This window comes from Triticum aestivum, chromosome 7D (assembly GCF_018294505.1).
Source record: "Triticum aestivum cultivar Chinese Spring chromosome 7D, IWGSC CS RefSeq v2.1, whole genome shotgun sequence".
Classification (NCBI taxonomy): Eukaryota; Viridiplantae; Streptophyta; class Magnoliopsida; order Poales; family Poaceae; genus Triticum; species Triticum aestivum.
The window spans coordinates 160,282,869-160,292,782 of record NC_057814.1 but is presented as its reverse complement, the minus strand read 5'-3'; the positions used below and the strand labels follow the sequence as shown (position 1 = coordinate 160,292,782).

Here is a 9,914-nt window from a genome sequence, read left to right as displayed (position 1 = left end):
CCCCTAGTGCACCATCACAGGTGCTCTCTCTAACTTTGCACTGTTATATGTGGTTGCATGTTATGTACGATGTCTAGCTTGTATTGCTTCTAATTTTGTTGAATTCCATCTGCTTATTTTACACATTATACTTGTGAATAAGACACGTGTTCCTATTTCTAGAACATACAATATCTGTCTATCACACCATGTTCTTACATCAAAGTACTATTTTTGTGTAACCTGCAACAATCACTTAACAAGACACATTTGACTTGGGAGTGTGATATAGGTTACATCTCACATTCTTTTCTAGCTTGCACTACTTCTAATTTGTTGAAATGGCACTTATGACGAGACAGTTTTAACTTGGTAGAGTGATATTCGTTGCATCTTTCATATGGTGTCTAGCTTTCATTGCTTCTAATTTATTGAAATGCCTTCTCCTTAGTTTACACATCATAAGCTGTGAATATGCAATGTTGTGAATACGCAATGGCACTAATGACGAGAGACCTTTAACTTGGTAGTGTGATGTTGTTTGCATCTTGCATATGATTTATTTCTTGTACTGCTTAAAATTTGTTTAAACGCCATTTATGATGAGACAATGTTAACTTGGCAGAGCGATATTTGTAGCATCTTTCATATGGTGTCTACCTTCCATTGCATTGCTTCTAATTTAGTGAAATGTCTTCTACTTAGTTTACACATCATAGTTCTGGTTATCTCATGCCGTCCTGTTTTTTGTACATATTACATCCTCCTATCATGTGGTTGTCTAACATCAAAGTTCAGTTCTTCTGTATCACGCATCAATTTGTTCTGAAGAACTAAATTGTTATTCGTTTTTCTTGTCGGCTTGACTTAACATGGCACAGAGAAAGAGGAAGCAACACAGAACGACAGGGAAAGGGAAGCGGAATAATCCTACAGATTCTGCTGGTACTGATGGTGCAATAGAAGGTCAAAGTCCAGCGGAAAATTGTACCGACAGGGTATCCCGTGCTACACGAGCTGCAGAACAAGCCAAACAGAAACAAATAGCTGCCACCAAACAAGCAGAGACGGCCCTAGTTGTTGCAACACCTTCCACAATATATACCACCAGCTGCATGATTTACTCGTTGGTCAACTCAGCTAGCAGCATGTTCCCAAGCTCCCTTGCCACCTGACACTACTTCCGAAGCACTCTTGACAAAAGATTAGTTGGCAAGATCAGATGAACTTTGTGAGCTTCAACATCAAGAAGGTAGTTGCTGGAGTCAAGTTACAGTTGCATGCTTCTTTATATGTAGTCTCACAGTTTGATGTACACTAACACTTCCTATGTTCGTTGTCGGACTAGCACCTAGGTGCAAGAGGAACAAACATCAGGGATAATGCTCGATAGGTTAACTAAATCTAGAGGAGGAAGAATGGAGATCCGTTTTGAGGCAGGTTTAAAAAGGCCATGTGATGCTACAGAGTCAGCCAAGTTAGTATCAGAGGCAGCGGTTGCCGTTAGGTGTCATGTATGTATCCTCCCAACATGGATTCAGTACAGGAATGACAAATACGAAACCCAGTTCAACACCTTCCTCGACCATTTATCTGTAAGTATGGTTATGTATGGAAACTAGTAATATCGTCTTGCTCTGTCCCATACTTTCTAGGTTGCTGATATTGAGACTCTCATAATTTTCAATAGATGAGGTTCAAGTTGGATAGCCAAGATGATGCAACCAGACAAGCTTGCACCCATGTTTTCAAGTCAGCTTTGCGACAGTATCGGTATAACTTGAGGAAAACTCACTTTGAAGGCAAGGCTAACAGTGGACTAGCCCAAACATCTCCAATAGAAAATATATCGGATGAAGACTGGAGAGGCCTCGTTAAACACTGGTCTGATCCAAAGTATCAGGTACATTATATATACTAGTACAATGCTCGTGCGTTGCCATGGGCTAGAATGCATATAAATAAATCAAATAAATGATTAAATCCGTCCTAAGGTCAAAACTCATTTACTCCTCATATGTTCGTGCGTGTTCGGATAAACTTGTGCCCGGCTGGCTCCTCAAAATTCAACCGTCTGTACAATCCGAGCTCCCCCAAATCCAGCCCATATGTGTGTGGGGGGGAGGGGGTGTCCAGACTATCCACCATGTTATCTCCACCATGTGGTCCTAACACAAAACCCTTCCATTTTTCTGTCGGACCCTCCCCTTCATGCTCGGTTTCCCATCATAGCAGGACAATTCTCGCTTGAGCCCTCTCCCTTTAAACCAATGTTACGTACCTCACATATGCCATGGCACCCTCACTTCTTCACGTCGCACTTCCCCATGGATCATCCAGGAAGAGTCTTCTACCAACCGCCCCTCTATCCGCTCTAATCCCTTCCATGCGCATTCGTGTTGACCCGGCACCGCCATCAAGGGGGCCGAAGCGTCCATCACTCGTGACGCCTTCGAGCCAAGAAGACACATCCGATATCTCCTGAGCCATTTCCATGTTGTAACATGAAGTTGAATGTCGTCCACGACCACGAAACAAAAATATAATGTCCATTATCAGGCATGCAACTGATACACCAGTGTGTCCATTATTGACTCTTGAAGTAACCAACCAATGAATTTAACCTTCTATCCTAAACAAAAAATTCTATGACTTGATGGGAAAAAAGAACCGCTCGCTCATGCAATTTGCTGCAAAGCCATCTCTAATGAACTGCTATTTGCTACATTCTTTAAATAGGAAAATTATTCCGATCAGCCAGCCATAACTCAACAGACCAATCTCTAATCAAATGCTATTTGCTACATTTTTTAAATAGGAAAATTATTCCGATCAGCCAGCCATAACTCAACAGACCAACCCGAACCAACATTTTCTAAAGTAAAGAAATTATTTCCCTTGATCGATCAAGATGCCAAAGTGTTGTTTGCCAGACTGCTATGTTCCTACACACGCAGAGAAAATTATTTTTCAAATCAAGGAATTAAGAAAAGGACGAATATCATGATGTTCGTGGCAATTGCCAGGTCTGCCATGCTACCATGGCATCGTCTTTTTAGTCTGTACCCACATGCCGAGTTGAGAAATAATCTTCAGATATACCCACTGCTAACACACTCACGTACATAATGGCCCTTGGCTTATTGATTTGGCTGGCTGTTAACACAAGCACACAACACACAAAATCAGTCAATGGCTACACGTATGCATTGTTTACTTTATTCCAATTGTGATGCAATCGTGACACCTACTCGCCCTGTCCGCTTGCCCGTCACGGTAATTGCCTACTTGCCGCTGGTGCCAACCACTCGACCTGGCCACCGCCGCTCACCACTCAGTCTCCACTGGCTGCCCATTACCTCTTGCGCCACCAGCGTGCTCGCTCGGCCAAATGTTGTTGATTGGAATGCGGGACTGAAGGTAATCCATGGACATGTTTTAGTTCTGCTTGGCATCAATCTTTGGTACTTGTCAATCCATATAACGCACAAAAAATCGACTCTCAGACAGAAAAGTGATCTAACTCATTTGTCAAGTACCCTGCTCTAAAAATACTATGACAAATGAATCTAGTAGAAGTAAAAATGGTAAGAAGCCCTCAGCTCAAACTATAACATAGCTAAAATTAATTAATTTAACAATTGTGCTTCAATAGTTGGAACACTGCAGTTTTCTTTATATGGACTTATACTAAAGACAATTTAGGCATGGAAGAGAAAAACATCACCTCCAATCATTAACATCCCAATATTCTGACGTAGATTTGGCACTAAATTCTCTAGATGAACAATGATCCCAATGTCCCTCTTACTGGATAGCAAGTCCAATGTCAACGGCAATACACAATAGGGAGCGACATCTGAAATCTCGTGGTCTATAGCAATTAGAGTCCTTCTCAAGAACTTATCCTACTTCAATAACCACATATGAACCAACCATAGAAGTGTGAAAAGTGAATGCGTTATTGGTGCATATAGAGGACTACATATCACATTCTCTTGCCATCTCTCAAACTTAATGGTCACATCTCGTTACTTCTGATTCCACACGGTTCTCTCTCAAATTAATTAGTGGTTGCATCACAACACACCGGATTATCTTGATAAACTCCTAACAGGATTCAAGTCAGCATTGAAATCTACAGGAAGACCATGGATCAGTAATCTGAGAAAGGAAAGTCATGACAGAAATAATGAAGATGCTATAATCACTTGATATATAAGCGTGCTGATTACATAGTAGTGTAAAAACAACTGATGGGAACAATACAAACAGAACTGAAAATTTCCCGTTAAGTGAGGAAATCAGAACTACTGTTCAGCTTACTAAAAATCATGCTTCATTTAACAACATAAGAGCTCAAACTAAGTTCATGTGGCTTTTGTTCAAGAAAGAGTTCAGTAGTATAGTGATCATGCCCCTCCTCGGCAACCCCACTGAACTTGTCACCTCATGCCCCTCCTATCTCTCTCACTCTCCCTTCCATCCAACAACGCTCTGCCTTCCAGCCATCGTTCTCGTGTTTCTCGGATTGATACAAAAAATAGGGTAAATAATTGGATGCTTACTTAGCATGTTGTAGCAACCTTGTAAGTGACTCAATGGGACAAGCACTTATATATATTTGGACGTACATAGAAATTAGATATTTCCTAATTGTTGGCATAACAAAAAACATACTGGCTGCAAGAGAATGAAAGACTAACCTATTGATGAGCACAACGGTACATACCATCCCATCATGATGTTTCCATCTCTCACACTTGATGATTACATCTTGTTATTTCTAACATGTACACCATCGGGCGATTGCTTTATTGGAAATATATTTACACAATATGATCAGAGCAACATTAAGGAGTTGGATGCTGGTGCACAGATTCTCCTCAAATTCCACATGCAACCCTTGTTGATAAGAAAGACATGTTTTTCTTAGGTGATTTTTGATCGAGCTCCTACAGAAAAATTCAAAGAAATCATGTCTCAGCATGGAGCCAAGCACACTAATCAGAGTAAATCATGAGAGGAGAAGCCTCAAAACCTACTACAGGGAATTGAGTAAACATTAATTTGTGTAAGAATTAAATCGTAATGTAGATAAGAACCCAGTAGTTGATAAAATAACCCTGACACAACCCATTAATACAATATATAGTCACAGGAAGTAGATTAAGATTGTGCAGATATCATGATCTACGAACCGTATCTATGAATATTGATTGCAAAGTCACAAACAGAACCTCCTGACTTTACAAAACAAATGTTTCATCAACAGAAACTATAGCGAATGCCAATTGGATTATATAAGTAAGATAGAGATATCAAACAAATAAAAGATAATTCAAAGAGTATATATTCTATTTCCTTACTTGGCATCACAGAGAATGCAAGTCAAAGATATTGCGATACATCTTACCTTCTATAAATTGACTGCAAGGCATAATCCCCAGCAAAATATACAGAATGAATTGCTCCTATGGTCCAAGTATTGCATAAATAGTTATATACAGACTATTCAATAGTGAGCATAAAGATGGCATGTACTACCAAAATCCCTTTGCTATGGAGCTTAGTCTGCATGTCTATTCGTCTTTGTGTAAATCAGTTGTGGCCAAGATGTGCTGACAGCTCACCAGCCTCTCCCCGTTTACCAATAAAATCAAAGAAGCTCAAAGCAAAAAAAAAAAACATAGATATATCTACCTGATGTAATTGCTTGTAACTCCAGAGTGTTGGTAGAGTCGAGAAGAGAACACCCAGCCAATGTTACAGCAGATCGATCTGCAATTATAAATCATTAGAGGTCCCAATTGCAAATCAATCTGCAAGAGATGGAGATGCGACCGGAAGCTTACGGATTTGATGCATCAGAACAGCCATGGCGACGGTGGGCGGGCAGAAGCGATAATAAAACCAGTGGGAGGGGGACGAATAAAAACCCGACGAAAAAAACCTACTGAGACATTAGGAGTAGAGATCAGTAGGGGCTTCTTCCCCCTACTAGTCTAGACCTGATAAACACAAGCGGTGAAAGGATGAGAAAATTGTGAATCAACCAAACATTTGCATAGTTAGCTTATAAATAAATTGGACGACAAATATTTGAACAATCTGGCTAACCCATAAAACTGACAAATCTAAGCTGTAACTGCAAGCTAAGCTGAGACAATCAAAAGTGTGAAGATGGACTGACGAAGGTAAAGTAACCACTTGAGTAAGAAAAGAATAAAGCAACAGGGACAACAACGATGCCGCTCTACAATCGTCTCTCTAATTCCATTCCCCTAGCTTGCCCTCTCATCTCCTTGCACATCAACCAGAACATCTGACCAAGATCAGAGAGAAGCAGTGGTGGGAGGGCGATGCAAGGTGATGAGCTACGGCACGATCGATCAGGCGTCGCTGTACTGACGGCGAGGGAGCTCTGCGGTGAAACCACCTATCAGCCGTACCTTGATAAGGACCTGAAGAAGCCTCATGGAAAGAGGTGGAGCATAGGGTGGTGTCTGCTCTTTTGCGATTTATTGCCTCATGGCAAGGGATCGAGAAGGATGCGAAACCATTGACCACAACAAAGGCGAACAAAGAAATCAGCCATCAATCTTATCCTCTCCAACCATGTTGGGTGTCCCATGGTGCTGAGTGCAGTTGTCGTCCCCCTTATCCTCTCCAACCACTGAACCGCGCAATGACCAGCCGCTATCTCACTCCTGCTCCCAAACAGCCGCCGTCGCGCTCCTGCTCCTGAACGGCCGTCGTCGCTGGACCTTGCTCCAAGTCACCGCCGCCGCCGCCTGACTGCTCTCTCATCGTCAACCCCTCTCGCTCGATCTCAATCTACAATCCCCCCTTAGCTCGATCGACCGATGAGAGAACATCTCTCACTGATTTTGCCACCGACCCTTGAGAAAAGGACAACATAATGATTTGGCGGAGATCCTCAATGTTTTGGCCACCGACCCTTGAGAAAAGGACAGTATAATGCATTTTTTAGACACCGAAAGGAGAGCCCACACATAATATGTTTTTCTTAGGGAATGATGCAGATAATATGTAAGGAAATACTAACAAAGAACATGGCATAGGGTTGAGCTGAAACTTCACAAAACCTAATGCAGGAACGGTACAGGAGTAGTACTATAGTAGAGCCAAGTAGCATAGCTACAAGTTTCACCAAATACACAATCTGAATGGTATCTGTACACCAAGAGCATCTACTAACAGAATGAGGGTATAAAACTTACCTCCAGCAGACATGTGGGCTGTGACCCAAGAGCCTCCAGCATCCTGATCACAGGAACCGGCCCTTTCGCCGCGCCAGCAAGTTCTGGGTCACCACCGCTCATGGTACCTCATGTACAATACTGAGAAGCACACATAAACGAACCTGCAACACTCAAATCGAACACCCAAAGTTACTAAACTACAGCTGCACACCTCGTCAAGCATCTTAATGGTACAAGGCTTACCGGAATGTCGTGTGCTGCGTGCAGAAGAAAGGATGTGGCGTCCGCATATAGTGTGTCATCGGTGGCAAAGTCTCTGCTGTGGAATTTAAGCAGACAATTAGGATGCAGTTGTGACATTTCCAATTCAATGCATAAACTAATCTGGGTTTAATCTCTCAAACTGGAATAATGATTAATTGTATGAAACAACATTCAGCTAGAAACGTTATATCTCAGACAAAACCCATGTTTAATCAGGGATGGCATGCTACTTTGTCCTTTAGATGTACATGTAGTAAGAGAATATCTATTACTCCCTATTAGATAACAGAAAAGAACAAAATGAGAAATAATCAACAATAATGGTAACCAGCAAGATATAAGGAGCATAGGGATGTCCATCTGAGTGCAGTCATCGCCAACCAAGTTAAATAACAAACATTTTCGATTAACTACAACAATAGAAAGTACAAGTGTGTATAAGTAAGCACCTAGGTGGAACAGACGTTTGCATAACTACCTAGTAGACAATATATTTGCATCAGTAAGCCATGGTATAGAATTATTTGATTACTTCATGTATAGACATTCAGGTCCATGTTTTTCTTTGTTTTCTGAGTCCATTATTGTAGAAAAAGGCTTATGATCTGAATTACTATGCTTTCTCCACACTCTTATCCTGTCCATCTAAATCTCAATGAAGATGTGCGGTTTCAGCCACAACCATCTTTCGTAAAAAAACACCAGATGAATTCAAATGATAATGTATATCCTTGATCTATAAAGGATATCTATAAAGACTGCAACTTCATGTATTACCAAGTATGAAGTCTGATTTTTGTGGAATAATCATGGTGGTGGAAGCCCTTTCTTTTCGCCAAACCACATAAGATAGGAAACCAACCTTACTTCACCTAACGTTTAGCACCTAAGCCTTCCTCTGCCAATTTTATTGGCTATATATATAGTTTCTCTGCACATGTCTGCACAATTTAGAAACCTAATGTTCTGTTCAACACAAATTCATAGAAGCAGTCAGAAGGTTTGCCTTTTATGAATGATACGAAGTCCCTAAAAGTTTCCACAGAAGAGGCAAATGCTAGAATCACCTCGCTCTGACACTTTACTATGAATCATCTACGAATCACTGGGCCGGAGAAGAGGATATATTTGGTTGCCTAGATTCAGAAAAAAATGATACCTGATGCTGACCACCATTTATAACTTCTAGTACATTGCTACGGATTGGAAGGATCTACATATCCTCTTCCGCAATCCTCCAAGACCAAGAACAGACTGAAGGATTTCATTGAGCACCTCCAGTACAAAGCAAAGCAAGCAAAACCAACCATGGGGTGCATACCAACGGATTGAGCTTGGATTAACCTGACATGATTACTATTACTCGTCACTTCAGAAGCCATGTACCGCCGCAACAGATTTTATTGATAGCCAAGAAAGATCAGTGCTTGCTTTTCATGGTAATTCCCGGAACAACATAAATTTTGGGATTGAAGAGGTATCTCTACTTCCTTACTCCCAAGACCGTACTTGTAGAAAATGTATCCTGGAATGACGACGCTGATGAAGCATGACGACATCAGCCCTAACCACGGAAACACAATCATCTTTTTTTGCCTGAGGTGTTCAACATCATGCAGGGGGTTCACGACACGCTGATGCGGGCGCTCCACCCGCCTCCCCCTCCCCTCGGGTGCACCTGAGGCAACATGGCCCTCCTGGGGGAGAGGCATGCGTCCATGCTATGCAGCATATCCATGGCGATGGCGACGCCTGGGCACCAATTGTGAGGGAAGGAGCCAAGCGAACTCGAGGAAAATGAGGAAGGCCTCGATCCGAAAGACCATCCCGCACCAAGCCCCACCGCCTCAACAGGATCTCATCTCCCTGCCCATCGGCGGCTCAGCGGAGCCTTAACCACCCCAGCCCGCACGGCCGCGCGGGACTCCCGCACCGGCGGCGGCCCCCAAGGGGCCTCCAAGCCGATACTCGGCCCGACATGGGGAGGGTCCAGCCGGCGAATCCATCGGACAGGAGGTGGGCGGCGCCCTCCATCATCGCCGTTGTTTCGGGAGGGGCGCAGTCCCGGTCGAGGCGGTGTGGGGCGGGCGGCGGGATGGAGGTGGAGATAGGATCGAGGGGTACGAATAAAAACCCGATGAAAAAACCAACGAAACTGGAACGTGGGAGTGAGGACGAAAAAAACCAGGAAAGGTGGGACGAAAATTAACCGACGGAGACTACCAACTGCTCCATTAGGAGTAGAGATGTGATCGGATCACATGTTGAAGTCCTATTTACGCATGTGCCACACAAATATATCTTCTTGTAGGTGAACTATTCAAAGAACAAGGCTAACCGTACGAAAGTGAAATTCCAACAGGCGACAGGATCTCGTAGCTATATTGCACTTTGCGAGGCTCTTGTAATTAGCTGTTGTTTCACTCTTTTCGCTCTACCATATTA

At 42.6% G+C, this 9,914-nt stretch overlaps 1 long non-coding RNA gene across 1 annotated transcript; it reads right to left on the bottom strand.

Moving 5' to 3' along the window:
• Window positions 1–3,689: 3,689 nt before the first annotated feature.
• On the bottom strand, window positions 3,690–9,556 carry LOC123167563 (uncharacterized). The gene is made up of 6 exons (XR_006483967.1): window positions 7,449–9,556; window positions 7,224–7,366; window positions 5,835–5,990; window positions 5,683–5,760; window positions 4,686–4,934; window positions 3,690–4,117 (listed from the first exon to the last, which is right to left on the bottom strand). It is a non-coding gene; the product is annotated as an uncharacterized lncRNA (long non-coding RNA).
• Between the last annotated feature and the right edge of the window lie 358 nt (window positions 9,557–9,914).